The 18,896-nt window shown below is 40.5% G+C and overlaps 1 protein-coding gene across 5 annotated transcripts in view; it reads right to left on the reverse strand.

Moving 5' to 3' along the window:
• Positions 1-18,896, reverse strand: part of KLHL13 (kelch like family member 13) — a 206,198-nt gene that overhangs the window by 170,435 nt on the left and 16,867 nt on the right. The window lies entirely within an intron of this gene.

Below are 18,896 nucleotides of genomic sequence, written 5' to 3' on the forward strand. Positions count from 1 at the left end.
AAGTGTCTCACTTCGGCTCAGGTCATGATCCTGGGATCCTGGGATCGAGCCCTGCATCAGGCTCTCTGCACTGTGGGAACCCCGCTTCTCCCTCTCCCACTCCCACTCCCCCTGCTTGGGTTCCCTCTCTCACTGTTTCTCTGTCAAATAAATAAAATCTTAAGAAAAAAAAGGAAACACACACAATATTTATCAATTAAGTTCACCATCTTATATGGACGTGGTTCATGACACTCCAAAATAATCAGAATAGTAACATCAAAGACCACTGATCACAAAAGACCATAACAAATATAATAATCATGAAAAAAAAACCTGAAATAATTGCAAAAATTACCAAAGCATGACACAGAGACTTGCAGTGGGGAAATGCTCTTGGAAAAATAGTGCCGACAGACCTGCTTGGTGCAGGGCTGCCCCAAACCTTCAATTTATAAAACACTCTATCTGTAAAGTGCAATAAAAGCAAAGTACAATAAAATGAGGTGTGCCTGTATATAAACACTCTACGCTGGGTTAAATAAATTATGGAAAGTTCTAAACCAAGCACCACTGTCTACATTTTTATCCTAGGAGCATAACTTTTCAAAATAAAAACCAGTAAGTTTAAGGATCTCTTTCTCTAAAAGAGTTTAGAAGCAAGGTTTCTGACTTCTTTCCTTTTCTTTATGTATTCATAGGGCAGAACTGAAATATATATATAGGTATGTATATATATATACACACACATACACACACACAGATTTTTTTTAAAGATTTATTTATTTAATAGAGAGAGACACAGCGAGAGAGGGAACACGAGCAGGGGGAGTAGGAGAGGGAGAAGCAGGCAGAACAGGGAGCCCGATGCAGGGCTCGATCCCAGGACCCTGGGATCATGACCTGAGCTGAAGGCAGACACTTAACAACTGAGCCACTCAGGGGCCCCCTGAAGTATATTTTTTTGAACTGACATGTATTTTTAAGTGACTGAAGAATTACATTTCACAGAACTTTATCTGACGATCTTTTATGAGCGCAGTAACTTTCTACCACATTCTCTAGTTACTTTTGTCCTTGCCATCTCCCGCACTAGAATTCTGGAGGGCAGGCTCTGGGTCTCAGTCTCCCATCGCTGTACCAGCTAACGGAAAACACAATGGCCCCAGGTTCAGGGCATCTGACTTTGAGCACCATTTCTTTCCAAGTAGTTGTTACCTCTCCCAGGTCTGACAACATCTCTGAGCTTCAAGTTCTTTGTCTCTAAACTGAGAGGGGTGACATATATGTTCACATTCAGCACTCAATATTTCATTATACTAAGTTAAATTTTAACTCTGGGGCCATCCATACCCCCTTCTAGCCCTTTAGTAGTGTACCTCAACTCCAGGAGCAAAGGAAGGCTTTGCCACTGCTATTATCTTGGAGCCGTTCTAACTTCCTTAAGAGAGAAACAACAGAGGGCCCCTGGGTGGCTCAGCTGATTAAGTGACTACCTTTGGCTTGGGTCAGATCCCAGAGTCCTGGGATCGAGTCCCTCATCAGGCTCCCAGCCCCATGGGGAGTCTGCTTCTCCCTCTGACCCTCTCCCCTCTGACCCTCTCCCCTCTGGTGCTCTCTCTTGCTCTCTCTGTCTCTCAACTAAATAAATAAAATCTTAAAAAAAAAAAAAGAGGAAAACAACAGAAAAGCCAAAGTAAAATCACAGTCAGATACTGAAACACCGAGGAAATTCACTGCTAAAGCAGAAAATCTTTCAATCAGTTCAGTCTATATTTACTGTTTCAGGACACGTAAAACAATAATGTGCACCAATACAGTGTGTCTCTAACGGATTTTTAAGGAGAGTTATGTGTTTGCTAGTTAACTAATGCAGCAATAACATGCAAGTTTAATCATTACTTAAGCACTATAATTGCATTACTAAATTCAGTCTGACACTAGTCCCGCACTCTCACTCTAAGATTTTATTCTCTGTGAAATCTGTCATCTATACATCCGTCCTCTTTTATTGCCCTTACCTCAAGACGGATTTGTTTAATACATGTAAATTCTTAAAGGTATGACAGACTCTCGAATGTGAGGTACCAGTTTCTTAGAATTAGCACTTTGCCTTACAAACTAAAGAAATGTTGCCTATAAAAGATACCTTTAAATAATAAGAGCTAAAGTAAAAATATGGCATACAAAGATACTCCAAAAATTCTCCAGCTCCAAGTTAGGAGATAGAACTAAACCTTAATCACTGGCAAAATTCAGAAATACCAAAAATAAGTCAAACTTCTGCTTTGGAAGAGATGAAGTAGATGTGTGTTTCCCTATTCCTCCTACAAAGTGCCACTAAAAACAATGGACATCATATATAAAACAAATACAAGAAAGCTCTGAAAGGTGGAGAGAAGAGGAAGACTGGCCAGGGAACTCAGGACCCAAGGAACAACACAGTGGTGAGTTCCATGGGTTTTTCTACTAAACCCATATATTCTAGCTGTGAAGCCGCAGAAGCAGAAAGCCAAAAAACGACAATGAGCACAGAGGAAAAAAGAAACCCTGTTCACCTAGCCAAAAGATCAGGAAAGGGGCAGGTTAGCAGGACAGAATACTTTTAGATAAGAACTGCTCTATTCCAGCCCAACACCACGGAAAAAATTGTAATGATACACGCATCGACAAAGACTTAGGAGCCTAAACGTTCATACTCGCAAGGCTGTAATGAGGCATACTTAGCCCAGCTGGGGTGGTGTCAGAAGAAAGTGCAAACTTGCACCACTGCCCAGTGGTAATGTGGCTATCCTTCACCACGGCGTCCATGGATGCCATGTACAGAGCAGTAACAATGCGCTCCTACCCTTCTCAGTCAGGGAGGTACCACTGACGGCCTAATGGGGAGCCAGTACTCCCACCCTTACGCAGCGTTAATGAGAAGCTGACCCCTCAAGCATCAACAGAGGTCAACTGGGGCATCTAGACATTGAGACCCACTTGGCAGTAATGAGTCACCATTGTCCCCACCCTGACGGAGTGGTACCAGAAGAAGCTGGTACATCAATAAAACTCCAAATCTCATGACATGTTTAAAATGTCCAAGTCTACATCCAAAAAAAAAAAAAAAAAAACCCATTCATCATACCAACTCAAGCTGAATGACAAAATAAATGTCAATGTCAAGATGACAGAGATGTCAACATTATGTGACAAAGATTTTAAAGCAGCCATCATAAAAAATGCTTGAACAAGCAATTATGAACATGCTCAAAACAAATGAAAAAAGAGTCTCAGCAAAGAAACAGAAAGTCACAGAAAAGAAAGAGAAGATATGAAGCAGCCCCAAATGGAACTCTTGAAACTTGAACATACAATAACTGAAGCAGCCCCAAATGGAACTCTTGAAACTGGAACATACAATAACTGAAAATAAAACACTCAGCAGATAGGCTCAGCAGCACAATGAAAGGGGCAGAAGAAAATAGTGAATTCAAAGACAGGATAATACTAATTACCCAACCTAAACAAAAGGGAGAGAAAAAACAAACAGAACATCAGAACTTGGGGGACCATAAAATATCACCAGAGTCTGAGGAGAGAAAAATAAAGTGCCATTGAAAAGGTACTCCAAGAGGGAGCTGAGGGAAACTGGAAGGGGAGATGAACCATGAGAGACTGTGGACTCTGAAAAACAACCAAAGGGTTTTGAAGGGGCGGGGGGGGGGGGGGTGGGAGGTTGAGGAACCAGGTGGTGGGTAATAGGGAGGGCACGTACTGCATGGAGCACTGGGTGTGATGCCAAAACAATGAACACTGTTATGCTGTAAATAAACAAATAAACGAATAAAAAAAAATAAAATAAAATAAAAAAAAAAGAAAAGGTACTCCAAGGAATAATGGCTGGAAATTTCCCAAATTTCAAAAGAAAAAAGCCTACAGATTCAAGAGGCTGTGTGAACCCCAAATTGGGTAAATCTGAAAAAATCTTATCTAATATACATCATAGTCATATTTTTGGTGCATAAAAAAATCGTGAAATCAGAGGTAGACAGAGAAGTGCCACCTTGCCTACAAGGGGAAACAATTCACATGACAAATTTTTCATCAGTAAACCATGGAGGCCATAAGGAAGGGGCATACGAGATTTTTCGAATGTGGGAAGAAAGGAACTGTCAACCCAGAATCTAATATCCAGCAAAAATTTCCTTCAGGAATGAAGGAGAAATCAGTCTATTCTCAGATGAAGGAAAACTAAGAATTTGTTGCCACGAGACCTAATCTAAAAGAAAGGCTAAAGGAAGATGTCTCAACTGAAAGGAAATGATAAAATAAGGAATCTCATAATATCAGGAAGAAGAAAAAAAGAACATGGTAAAGAAAAGTATGGGTAAATACAACAGATTTTCTTATTCCCTTGAGTTGTCTAACTTGGGTTTATGGAGATGGAATAGATCTATATCTTTTTTTTTTTTTTAAGATTTTATTTATTTATTTGACAGAGAGAGAGATCACAAGTAGGCAGAGAGGCAGGCAGAGAGAGAGGAGGAAGCAGGCTCCCTGCAGAGCAGAGAGCCCGATGCGGGGCTCGATCCCAGAACCCTGAGATCATGACCTGAGCCGAAGGCAGGGGCTCAATCCACTGAGCCACCCAGGCGCCCCTAGATCTATATCTTGATGCAGAAGTGGTTAGATACATATATAAAGTGACAAAATGGTGTAAAATTATAAACACATTGTACCAATGTCAATTGTTTAGGCTCTGAGAAATTACTATAGTTACACTGAGGAAAGCAAGGTAAAGGGCACATGCTTTCTTTCTGTACTATTTTTGCCAGTGCCCGTGAATCAGTAATTCTTTCACAATAAAGTTTTCTAAAAGTCTAATTAAAATCAGGTTATTTCCTAAGTAATAGTGAGGCACTTTAAAAGAAATTCCACCAGTAAGAATTAAGGCAAAGTCATTCAAAGCCTGGTGGTTAATTTTTGTCATTTTCTTTAGTCATTTGTCCAAATAAGTGACAACAATATCAAGTAATTTACCAGATAAAAATGTCCCCTATTCTTTGGTAACTACTAAGCTGCTGATGTTGTCACTTAGCTCATTCTTTTGATTTTTTTCTTCTATAGATGTTTGCTTTAAATAAAATAGCTGGAAAAAAATGTAAACTAACAGCCAAAATTCTTTTGAAAATCAAATTATACTATTTATATAAAATAATAGTAACTAGCACTCATTGACTCTTAGAATATTGTAAGTATTGTGCTAATTTTTTACATGCATTATTTTATTTAATTCTTTTTAAAAAAGATTTATTTACTTATTTTAGAGAGGGGGAAGGGGCAGAAGGAGAGATCGGATCTCCGGCAGACTCCCGGCTAAGTGCAGAGTTTGACACATGGGGCTGACCATATGACCCCAAGATCACCACCAGAGCCGAAATCAAGAGTTACACCTGTAACCCACTAAACCACCCAGACACCCCTAGATTTGTTTCTTATAAAATCAAAATAAATAAATCAAATAAGATTTGATTCTTATAAAATTCCTTGTTTTCACCATTTGAGACAAAGCAACCATGACTCCAAGAAATTAAGTAACTTGCTTATTAACACATACGTAGGAAGTGGCTGCCTAATTTCAAGTCAAGCTTAGAGCTGATACTCATCACGACTATAACTCTTAAGTCCACAATGATTAAGTACTACTTTATGTAATAGATAGACAGCCTGTGTGCCGATGTCTATTGAATGATTCCTACTAAATAATACACTGCAAATTATTATTTTAATTATTCCAATTAGGATTTCAGTCACATAGAGAACTAGAATAAATAAACATTTTTCAATATATTATAGCTAAGAGATCACAAGAACTGGGTTTATGTCTTAAAGTCACATTCAATATCAGGACTTCCCTATAATGATAATAAGTCTTATAATAGTGTATGATGCTGAAACTGGTTGTTATAGATTTTCATGTTTTTATAAAGTCATAAGTTTAGGATGGGCTAAAGTTTACCAAATTTGGGACACCTGGGTGGCTCTGTTGGTCAAGCACCTGATTTCAGCTCAGGTCTTGATCTTGGGGTCCTGGGATCAAGCCCCACGTTGGGCTCCCTGCTCAGTAGGGAGTGTGCTTCTCCCTCTCTCTCTGCCCCTCTCCTCCCCTACCCCTCACTCGTGTTCTCAACTCTCTCTCATGTTCTCTCTCCCAAATAAATAAAATCTTTTTTTTTTTTTTAAATCAAGTTTACCAAATTTTCTAACAGAGTGGCAGGTGTGGGGTCAGAGAAAAATACACTCTTTTAGTTGTTAAAACACTTTAAATTTTCAAAAGCGAACACACACTTAACTTTAAATCATGGTGAAATACAAAAATACTATAGGTTAGGTATTGATACCTTTAACTGTACATCTGAAACAAATATTTTTGGGGTAAGCTTCCTAAAAATGTTTCACAAACACGCTAGGCTCACATAAACACAACTTAAATGAATCTTCCTTTAACTGGAGATTTTCCCTGTAATTCTTCGGAGAAAGATTAAGGACCTTAAAAAATGATTAAGTACTCAAGATATGCTTCTGAAGCTATACATCAAGACAGTTTCAAAAGCCCATCCACAGTTCCCTTCACATCCACACATTTATTGCCCTTAAAGATATACATTCATCCAGGACTACCAAAAATGCTTCTCATTTTTGGATAAAGTTTTAGTATGTATCGCTGACCAGTGTTCCCTCTTTGCTTCTGTTTTGCACCAAGATACAATATTTCATTTTAGTTTCCTAAAGAAAACATTTTTTAAAAGATTTTATTTATTGATTTGACAGGCAGAGATCACAAGTAGGCAGAGAGGTTGGCAGAGAGAGGAGGAAGCAGGCTCCCCGCAGAGCAGAGAGTCTGATGCGGGGCTCGATCTCAGGACCCTGGGATCATGACCTGAGCCGAAGGCAGCAGCTTAACCCACTGAGCCACCCAGGTGCCCCCTGAAGAAAACATTTTTAAACAAAATGGTTTCCAAATGCATCGAGCGGGTTCCTGCTCCTTCATGTTAATTGGCTGGACCGGCGAAGCAGCGAGGCCTGGTGCTGCAGCTGCTCCCACGTTCTCAGTTACTTCCGCAATTTGTGCAGTTTGCTGGGTAATGTGAGAGTTTATACAATTATCTACAGTACGTCATGTCATGACTAACATAAGCACATTACGATATCACAAGCTTGTAGGTTGGGCTTGCTTTTTCCATTGAGAAGAAAGCTGACATGTTAATTATCACGGAAACTGGGGGTGTTTCGTGTTTTCGCCACTGAGCGATAACTTTAGAACCCACAAAGTTCATTTTTTTTAAAGATTTTTAAAATTATTTATTTATTTGACAGAGAGAAATCACAACTAGGCAGAGAGGCAGGCAGAGAGAGGAGGAAGCAGGCTCCCTGCTGAGCAGAGAGCCCAATGCGGGGCTCGATCCCAGGACCTTCGGATCATGACCTGAGCCAAAGGCAGAGGCTTTAACCCATTGAGCCACCCGGGCACCCCAAGTTCATATTTTTTAATTGGCATATTAGACAATGTGCCAGTTTCGTGACCCATTTAGCCTTCAACCCGGTCCACATACAAGTCAAATAAAACATGCAAAAATCGCCTTCATTGTATCAGTCACTTAACTCAAAGTGCCAGTGGTCTCCCTCTGCAGCATGATATTCAAGTCCCTCCTTTTTCTGACTCTATTTTTCTCCTTTTTCTCTTATTACTAAATACCATTTAATGGAACAGATCATAACAGTCACCTGCACATCCTTATATGTGCACTTTTTTTAAGGGGGGGAGGGGTAGTGAGAGAATCTTAAGCAGCCTCCACACCTAGCACAGAGCCCTACGCAGGACTTGATCTCACGACCCTAAGATCATGACCCCAGTGAGCCAAAATCAACAGTCAGAGGCTTAACCGACTGAACCACACAGGCACCTCTTATATGTGCACTTTTATTCACAATTTCCCTTTACCTGGAATATCCTCTCATATCAAAATCCTTCCCAGCCATCAAGATTCTCTTCGAAACCTAAGCCTGTAGTTGAACCTACCTGACTAGTCCAGGCTTCTCTGCTCCTTGGGCACGTTCTTCGCAACGACCTTTTTCATGTCTGTACATACCATCTATCCAATGACACTGCAGGCTCCTTGAACACAGAGGCCCTTGAGCAAGTGATTTGACTTTTTCCTCTCCATTACATTAAATACCTTTTTAAAATCAGTAGGGTTGGATGAAATGATACCTAGGGCTCTTCCTTGCTCTAAAATTTTACACATCTGGGGATGCCTGGGTGGCTCAGCTGTTAAGTATCTGCCTTGGGCTCAGGTCATGATCCCGGGGTCCTGGGGTGGACTCCCCGCATCAGGCTCCTTGCTCTGCTCTGCCTGCCACTCCCTCTGCTGCTTTTCTGTCTGCCTACCACTCTCCCTACTCGTGCACGCTCTCTCTCTCTCTCTCTGACAAATAAAACCTTAAAATAAATAAATAAAATATTACACATCTGTTTCTTGCATCCCTGATAATGTGTGTATTTTAGTCATCTGATAAATATTTCAAACTATTTGAGTTTACCAACGCCTTATATAAACTTACCCAGTGCTGTCTACTGGATAATATTCTAAATATGACAATTTCCAAATGGCAAAAAAAAAAAAAAAAAGCCGCCAGCTTAATCAAACAGCCATAATTAGTAAGCTAAATATTCATTCATTTTCTCACTCAACAAACATTAATTAAATAGCAGGGTCAGAGGATGCCTGGGTGGCTCAGTTGGTGAAGGGTCTGCCTTCAGCTCAGGTCATGATCCCAGGGTCCTGGGATCAAGCCCCACATCGGACTCCCTGCTCCGTGGGAAGCTTACTTCTCCCTCTCCCACTCCCCCTGCTTGCACACTAGCTCTCTTGTTCTCTCTGACAAATAAATACAATCTTTATTTTTAAAAAAATCAGGGTCAAGTGCCATATCAGACAACACAGATGTAACTGACTTGGCCCTTGCCCTCAAGGGACTCACAATCCAGTGGGAGTCACAGAGCAGTCAAAGCACTCATCACAATAAAGATTGCTAAAGAAAGGCACAAGTGATACTATGCAAATATATGAAACAACTGGCAAGAGCTGTGAAGTCGAGGAGGCCCAAGGAAATGTTCCCAGGATGGGTGACAATTAAAGTCCTGAAGGACAAAAAGTAGTCATCATTTCAGGAAAAGCAGCAACTACAAAAGTGTGAGGGTAAGGAAACACGGAAAGTTTGCGGAAGCGCAATTAAAACACCACTTTAGGAGGGGTAAGAGAGCAGCTAGAGGGACAGGCAGGAGCCAAAATCTGTTGGGACTCTAATCCCGAAGTGACAGAGGACCTGAAGTGCCTGGGCACCGAATATTACGGAAATAATATCTGCAGGTAAGTCATCAAGCTGTACATGAGAAACCACGTGCGACAAAGACTGGGAGTTGTCCCCCAGCATATTTTCTTCCCTTCTGAGAATGTAATCATCATTTTAACTGGGCACATGGCCCCAGAGTTCAGGACCACATCTTCCAGCCTCCCTGACAGCTAGGTGTCAACCGTATGACAAGGTCTGGCTAGTGGGCTACACGAGCAACTGGTGCACACGTCTGTTAAGTTTGATCCTTAAGTGGAAGGAGTGTCTTATCTCCTGCCCCTTCTGCCATCCCTGTGGTTACAATAAGGATGGGACAGTGAGTTACAGCAACCAGCTCAAATCACGGCATGGAAGGTGCGTTCTGAGGACGGCAGAACAAGAAGAACGCATCTGGGTACCTAATAATTGAGAAGCGCCATCCGACCCTGATGTGGGCAAGAGCAAGCTTGTTTAAGGCACTCTATTCGGGGGGCCTCTGTTAGAGCAGGTAACTTCTATCTACACGAATATACAATGGAATTTAAAACTGCATCAGAAGGATTCAAGAACCGCTCATATTTACCAATAACACCAGACAAGAAAAAAGGAGCTCTAAAAATAAATACGCAATAGAGAGAGAGATAAGGAGTTCTAGGATTCATGTCTTTCAAGTTTTGTAAGCATGTAGAGGTTATCAGAATGTCATTATGTTTCTTAAATTCCACATAGAGTGAGATCATATAATTGTCTTTCTCGGACTTATTTCACTGAGCATAATATCCTCTTTTGCTTAGCATAATACCCTCAAAACAGAGGATCATAGGAAAAGAGAGGAAAAAATAAAACAAGATAATCAGAGAGGGAGACAAGCCATAGGGACTCTTAATCATAGGAAAGAAACCGAGGGTTGCTGGAGGGGAAGGGGTAGGGGGACGGGGTAACTGGGTGATAGGCATCAAGCAGGGCACCATACATAATGAGCACTGGGTATTACATAAGACTGATGAATCACTGACCTCAACCTCTAAAACCAAAAATATATGTTAATTAGTTGAATTTAAATTTTAAAAAGAATGTCACTATGTTAAGACCATGCTAAGTAGTAAACACAATTAGAAGACAAAAATAAGTTGTCAACATGCATTACTTGCATAATGCGGTCAGGACAATACAGCAATGGGCTCGTGTTAATTCGTGGTCCTACAGTTATTATTCCAGAATTCAAAATCAGTTTTTTAAACGGATAGAAAATTTTCCATTAACAAACATAGTACAGAAAAGGAAGTAAGAGATCTATACCTAAATTTACCAGTACCCATGCCCCTCAAACTAAGGAAACTGATCTTTAAGATTCTCAAACTAGTTAGGTAAAAGTGAATAAGTATAATAGGTCTTCAGGAATCTCAGGTTGTCCTCTAGTACATTCCTAACACACAACCTATACACAGGAGCCCAAGAAGCCCTTTGGAGAACCTCACTACGGCTTAGCCTGGACCGCCAACATCCCATGCTGCCTTCTATGGTGGATATCCACCTCCCCTCCATGCCTACCCTACTGGAAATTTATGGTCATGGTCAGGTACTTAGTATACTTCAATAATTACATATCAAGTAAACTATTCCATGTTAATGAGTAAGTTTAGAGAAGACAGCACCAAGACTTTCTGTAAACCCATTCTGATCTTCTATGGCAAAAGTGCCCAACTTTCATTTGGTCAGACTGTTTTTTTAAAAGTAGCTCTGTTGGGGAATGCCTGGGTGGCTCAGTTGGTTAAGCCTCTGCCTTCAGCTCAGGTCATGATCCTAGGGTCCTGGGATTGAGCTCTGAGTCTGGCTCCCTGTTCACCGGGGGGTGTGCTTCTCCTTCGCCCTTTGCCCCTCCCCACTCTTGTTCTCATTCTTTCTCTCTCTAATAGATAAAACTTTTAAAAATAACTTTAAAAAGAAAAAAAGTGGTTCCATTGGGGCACCTGGGTGGCTAAGTCAGTTAAGTGTCTGACTCCCAATTCTTGATCTCAGGGTCGTCAGATCAAGCCCTGAATCAGGCACCACATTGGCAATGGCACCTGCTCAAGATTCTCTCTCTCCCTCTCCTTCTGCCCCTCCCCATGCCCTCTAAAAAAAAAAAAGTGGTTCTGTTAACTAAAACCCAAAACCCAAACTAAAACAAAAATTTTTTAAAGCCACAGATCTAACCAAATAGTGGAAATGTCTGACAAATCGTTAAGACTTCAGTACTTATGGAAGTAACATTTTTCAAACAGGCAGGACCATTAGGCACCTGTCATGTCATCCTACGGTATGGAAATTACCTATTCCTATACCAGTCCCTTGGCAGCTTATATTTCCACTGTTTTTCCAGTTGAAAATTAAATGATGCTGGTCACAACTATGATCTTATAATCCCCATTAAGTTACTGGAAAGGGATACAAGGAACAACCAAGAAAGTACTCTGGGCTCCCAAGAATTAAACAAGGGTTTGTAACTAAGGGCAGGGCTTCAGCTTGATGGAGCCAGAGACCAACTATCCTCTTCCTCCTTCCAGTTACAACTTCAAACCCAGAGTGCCGAGCAAGATTCACTCAGCCTTCTAAGGCCTTTCCACTGCATTCTGAAGAACAAAGAAAATGAACAGGATACTGCAACTGCCTCTGGAAAGAAAAGTAGAATTTTGCCTTGTGTTCACCCCCTGCATCCCCAGGACGTAGGTCAGAAGACGCTCACTAAGTTTTCTTGAATGAATTTACATGAAACAACTCCCTTCCTCTCATCAGAGCATGTTGCCCTATGCCGGAAGACTAACTAGAGCCGGGGAGTCTACTGTGTATGCAGGGAAAGCAGATTTCATCTTTGAAACAGGTGGATGCAGTCCCTAACCCACATGCAGTCACTCAGAGCCATTCTAAAAGATTAAGGCGTCTCCACCATTTTTGGCACTAAATTAAGCAGAAAATCAAACTACTGTGAAGTTTCAGAGTGTACTGTAATGGGTTCATTTTTTATTATCAGCGAATGACATCTTAAGTCATAGAAAACTGATTATTCACATTACTCTAAATCCTCCTTTCTAAATGGGTGATACTTTCTCGTTGTCACAACGGCCCTCTGAAACCAGACCGGTCTGGCTTGTCTTAAATCAGCAAATTTGACCCCTTTCCATGTCATAATGGCTTAATAAACAAAACTAGCCACCAAAAAAGGGCAGCATCAAAATACAGACACCTAAGCTCCTAAGTCAAGCATCCTTTTTTTTTTCCCCACCCCACAGCCTCTCCTATCCTAACTCCAGGTGATGTTGATATTAATCTCTACGATACAGATGAGCTTCCAGCGAGCGGACATAAAGGCATTCTTGGTGCCTCTCCAGTGCCAGCAGTGCTACCTTTTCTAATTCCATCCTACCCACGAGCTGCCAGACTATGACACCAGCCCCGCACATGATGAACAGAGCATCCATTTAACAAGTAAAAAAGACCCCCTTACAGGGAGGCTGGCAGAGCAGAGGGTCCTGAGCTCACCCCCCCCACACACACACACTGAGGCTGCAACTACATCAAATGCAACACACACTGCAAGTGCCTGAAGACTATAAGAACAGGTCTCCCCCAGCTAGGAGTATGAAGAAAAACACTCACTGAAAAGAGTAGGAAGGGGGGACGCCTGGGTGGCTCAGTTGGGTAGGTGTGTGCCTTTAGCTCGGGTCATGATTCTGGGGTCCCTGGGCTGGAGCCCTGCATCGTGCGTGCTCCCTGCTCACTGGGGAGCCTGCTTCTCCCTCTGCCTGCTGCTCCCTCTGCTTGTGCTCTCTTGCTCTGACATATAAATAAAATCTTTTAAAAAATGAAATAAACATAACCTTCATGGGATATTATATAGCTTGGAATATTAGAGTTTAAAAAAGGAAACCAGTTGGGACGCCGGGGTGGCTCAGTGGGTTAAGCCTCTGCCTTCGGCTCAGGTCATGATCTCAGGGTCCTGGGATGGAGCCCCTCATTGGGTTCTCTGCTCAGTGGGGAGCCTGCTTCCCCCTCTCCTATTCTTCTTCTTCCTCTCATCAGAGAGTGTTGCCCTAGGCTGGAAGACATTCTTCACCCTGCTTGTGCTCTCTTCCTGTCCAATAAAGAAAAATCTTTCAAAAAGAAAAGACAAGAGTAGGAAGAACAGAGACATGTTCTGGAAACAAACCCCTGGCACTTCGATGCAGAGGTGGAAGGGATGCCACAGGATTGGAGGTCCTGCTTGAGGAAAAAGGGGACCAGGCCCCATACTGGGCACCCCACCCCGAGGACCTTCACTGGGAAGACAATTCCCCCAAAACATCTGGCTTTGGAAACCGGTAAGGTTTAACTCTGAGGAAGTCAGAGGGCTCTAGGAAACTGATACTCCTCTCTTAAGGGGCCACCATAATACATTACTCTGACTAAGATGCACTGACTAATAATTGACTGATTTTAGGGAATGTGGTGAAGGGAGAGGTACCTGTAGTTTTCTCCTGGAAAGCAAGTGCCGGTGGATGCTATTTTTCTTGGCTTCCTTCAGCCTAGCTGGTGAGACACTGGCAGAAGCAAGCTCTGACACTCTCCATCTACCGTAATACCACCCCTCACCTGGTCGCAGCATGTGCCCCAGGCCCAACCCACGCAACTCCCCCATTCTGGAAGCTGCAAGTACAGAGCACTCCCAGCCCACCACACCTGTCAGGCAGACCCAGTTAAGATTGGTCTCCGCTCAAAGTGACAACGGCTCCACTACACCCGGCACAATTAGCCCTGGCCAGGACCAGCACACCTCTAAAACAACACTTGTCCTAGAACGAGGGGGACCAGCTCTGCCTACCAACAAACGCACAGCAGTCACAGCAGCAGCCCACAAACAACAGAAGGAAGTAGGGCGTAGTCAAAAGTAAAACTATGCTTGCAAAAATTAGTAAAGGGATGGATATGCAAAATGAAAAGATATAAAATATGATGTCATGTACATAAAATGTTATTGGGAGGAGTAAAAACATAGTAGTTTATTTTTTTAAAAAGATTTCAGTTTTTTAATTTATTTGACAGACAGAGATCACAAATAGGCAGAGAGGCAGGCAGGGTGGAGAAGCAGGCTCCCCACTGAGCAGAGAGCCCAATGTGGGGCTCGATCCCAGGACCCTGGGATCATGACCTGAGCCAAAGGCAGAGATTTTAACCCACTAAGCCATCCAGGCACCCCAAAACATAGTACTTTTAGAATATGTTCTCAGTTAAGTGATAACGAACTTAATATTGACCGTTACATACACAGGATGTTATATGGGGACCTTATGGTAACCACAAAGCAAAAGCCTATAATACACAAACAAACAAAAAAAACAAATGTAACCCTAGAGAAAAAAAATCACCAGATCACAAGGGAAGACAGCAAGGGAAAAAGCAATGGAGAAGAACTACCAAAACCAAAACCAAAAATCAAAAAAAAAAACAAACAAAAAACCAAAGTAAAACAAAATGGCAATTAGTACATACCTATCAATAAATATTTTATGGAATGCCGGGGTGGTTCAGTCAGTTAAGCACCTGACTCTTGACTTCAGCTCAGGTCATGATCTCAGGGTTGTGAGACTGAGCCCTGTATAGGGCTCTGCAGTGGGCGTGGAGCTTTCTTTGGATTCTCCCTCTCCCTCTGCTCCTCCCTTCCCACCGTTTACCCCCACTCATGCACACACACACACTCTCTCTCTAAAAATAATAATAAAAACTTTATTTTAATATTTTTAAAGATTTTATTTTTAAGTAATCTCTACACACAACCTGGGGGCTTGAACTTACAAACCTGAGATGAAGAGTCGCACACTACACGAACTGAGCCAGGCAGCGGTCTCCAATAATTACTTTAAATGTAAATGGAATAAATGCTATAATCAAAAGACACAGGGTGACTGAGTGGATAAAAAAACAATGTCCATCTATATACTACCTGGTACCAACACACTTCATACATAAAAACACATACAGACTGAAAGTGAAGGCGATGAAGAAAAATATTCCATGCAAATGGAACAAAAAACAAGCTGAGATAGCAATACTTAGATTAGACAAAATATATTTTAAAACAAAACTGTAACACGCCACAAAGGAGGGAATTACACAATGATAAAAGGATAGATCCAACAAGAAGATATAACAGTTGTAAATATATATGCATCCAACATAAGAGCATTAAAATGTGTAAAGTACATATTAACAGACATAAGAGATGAAATTAACAGTAATACTATACCAGTAGGGGATAACACTCCACTTGCATCAATGGGTGATAATCAAAACAGAAAATCAATAAGGGAACAGTGGTAGTGAGTGACATATTAGACCAGATGGACTTAACAGATACATACAGAACATTCCATCCAAAAACAGCAGAATACATAATCTTTTCAAATGCACATGCAACACTGTCCAAGATAGATGACATTAGCCAACAAAGCAAGCATTAATAAATTTTAAAAGATTAAAATCATATCCAGCATTTTTTTCCTGACAACAATGGTATGAAAGTAGATGTAAATTATAAGAAAAAAACTGGAAAAAAACCCCTACAAAGATGTGGAACCTAAACAAAGTGCTACTAAAACAACCAATGGTCAACCAAGAAAAAAAATTCAAACAGGAAATCATAAAATACCTGGAGACAAATGAAAATGTAAATACAATGGTTCAAAATGTTTGCAACACAGCAAAAAAATTTCTAAGAAGGACGTTTATAATGATATAGGCCTATCTCAAGAAACAAGAAAAATGTCAGATAAATGATATAATCTAATACCTAAAGGAATGAGAAAATGGAGAAGAAACAAGGCCCAAAGTGAACAGAAGGAAGTAAGTAACAAAGATCAGAACAGAAAAAATGTAATATAGACTAAAATCACAAGTGAAAATGCAAGTAAAACTAAGAGCTTGGACCTTGAAAAGATAAGCAAAACTGATAAATCCATAGCCAGACTTATCAAGAAAGAAAAGGGGACTACTCAAAATAAAATAAAATCAGAAATGAAAGTGGGGTGCCTGGATAGCTCAGTCTGTTAAGCATCTGCTTTCAGCTCAGGTCATGATCTCGGGGTCCTGGGATCGAGACCCACATTGGGCTCCCTGCTCAGCAGAGAGCCTACTTCTCCCTCTCCCACTCCTCCTGCTTATGCTCTCTCTTGCTCACTCTCTCTCTCTTTCAAATAAATAAAATCTTTTTTTAAAAAATCAGAAATGAAAGAGAAGTTACAAATGATACTATAGAAACACAAAGGATTATGAGACTACTGTGAAAAATTATACACCAACAAACTAGAGAAACTAGAAGAAATGGATGAAGTCTAGAAATCTACATCCTCCAAGACTGAATTAGGAAGAAGTAGAAAATCTGAATAGACCAATTAATAAGCAAACTGAATCAATAACAACAAAAAGAAGCTCCCAACAAATAAAAATCCAGGACCAGATGGCTTCATAGGAGAACTATATCAAAGATTTAAAGACTACTTAATAACTATTCTTCTCAATAATTTTAGAAAACAGAAGAGGAAGGAATACTTCCAAATTCATTCTATGAGGCCAGCATTACCCTGATACCAAAACCAGACAAAGAAACTACAAAAAAAAAAAATTACAGACCAATGTTCCTGATGAACATAGATTTTAAAAACTTCAACAAATTTTAATCAACCGAATGGAACAATACATTAAAATGGGGCGCCTGGGTGGCTCAGTTGTCAGGTGTCTGCCTTCGGCTCATGTATGATCCCAGGATCCTGGGATCAAGCCCTGCATTGGGCTCCCTGCTCGGCAGGAAGCCTGCTTCTCCCTCTTCCACTCCCTCTGCTTGTGTTCCCTCTCTCACTGTGTCTCTCTCTGTCAAATAAATAAACAAAATCTTTTAAAAAATACATTAAAAGCATCATTCACCACAAGTGGGATTTATTTCAGGGATGCAAGGATGGCTCAATATCTATAAATCAATGCGATATAGCACATTAACAAAATGAAATATATAAATCATATGATCATCTCAATAGGTGCAGAAAAATCATTTGATTCAAGAAATTCAACATTCAAGATAAAAACTCAACAACATGGGTTTAGAGTGAACATATCTCAGCTTTAAAAAGGCCATATATGACAAACCAGGAGGTAAGATCATACTTAATGGTGAGAAGCTCAAAGCTTTTCCTCTGAAATCACAAATAAACAGGGAATTCCACTCTTGCCACTTTTATTCAACATAGTACTGGAAGTCCTGGCTGTAGCTATCAGACAAGAAAAAAAAGTAAGCCAAGTGGTAAGAAAGAAGAAAATTTCACTATTTGCTGATGACATGATACTATATATAGAAAACCACAAAGACTCCACCAAAATCTATTAAACCTGTTCAATGAATTCAGTAAAGTTGCAGGATACAAAATTAATGTGCAGAAATCTGCTGCAGGGGTGCCTGGGAGGCTCAGTTGGTTGAGCATCTGCCTTCAGCTCAGATCACGATCCCAGAGTCCTGGGATGGAACCTCAGCAGGAAGCCTGCTTTTCCCTTTCCCCCTCTGCTCGTGCTCTCCCCCCGCCCTCTCTCAAATAAATAAAATATTTAAAAAAAAGAAATCTGCTGCATCTCTATACACTAATAATGAACTAGTAGAAAGAGAAATTAAGAAAACAATCTCATTTACAATTGCATCCAAAAAAATAGTACCTAGGAATAAATTTAACCGAGGAGGTGACAGGCATGTACTCTGAAAACTGTAAGACATTGATGAAAGAAACTGAAAACTACACAAATAAATGGAAAGATACACCACAGTCATGGATTGGAAGAATACTGTTAAAATATCCATACTACCCAAAGCAATCTATAGATTCAGTGCAATCCCTATCAAAATACCAATACCAATTTTTGCAGAACTCAAACAAATAAACCTGAAATTTGAATGGAACCACAAAAGACCTTGGATAGCCAGAGCAATCTTAAGAAAATGAACAAAGGAATCAAAATAAATATCTTCTGCAAAGCTAACGATCAACAAAACTAAAAAGCAAAGTACAGAATGGGAGAAGATATGTGCAAATGACATATTTGATAAAGGGTTAGTATCCAAAATATATAAATAAAATTCAACAGGCAAAAAATGAATAATCTACTTAAAAATGGGCAGGAGACATGAATAGACATTTTTCCAAAGAAGATATACAGATGGCCAACAGACACATCAAAAGATGTTCAACATCACTGATCGGGGAAATGCAAACCAAAACTACAATGAGATATCACCTCACATCAATCTGGCGCCTCCTCAGAAAGTTAAAAATCTACCTAAAAATGCATTAATTACACTACTAGTTATTTACCCAAAGAATATAAAAATACTAATTCAAAGGGATACGTGCACCCTGATGTTTATATCACCATTATCTGCAATAGCCAAATTATGGCAACAGCCCAAGTGTCTGCTGACTGATGAATGGATAAAGAATATGTGGTGTGTATATATATATATATATATATATATACATCAGGGGGGCGCC

Source organism: Meles meles, chromosome X (assembly GCF_922984935.1).
Source record: "Meles meles chromosome X, mMelMel3.1 paternal haplotype, whole genome shotgun sequence".
Classification (NCBI taxonomy): domain Eukaryota; kingdom Metazoa; phylum Chordata; class Mammalia; order Carnivora; family Mustelidae; genus Meles; species Meles meles.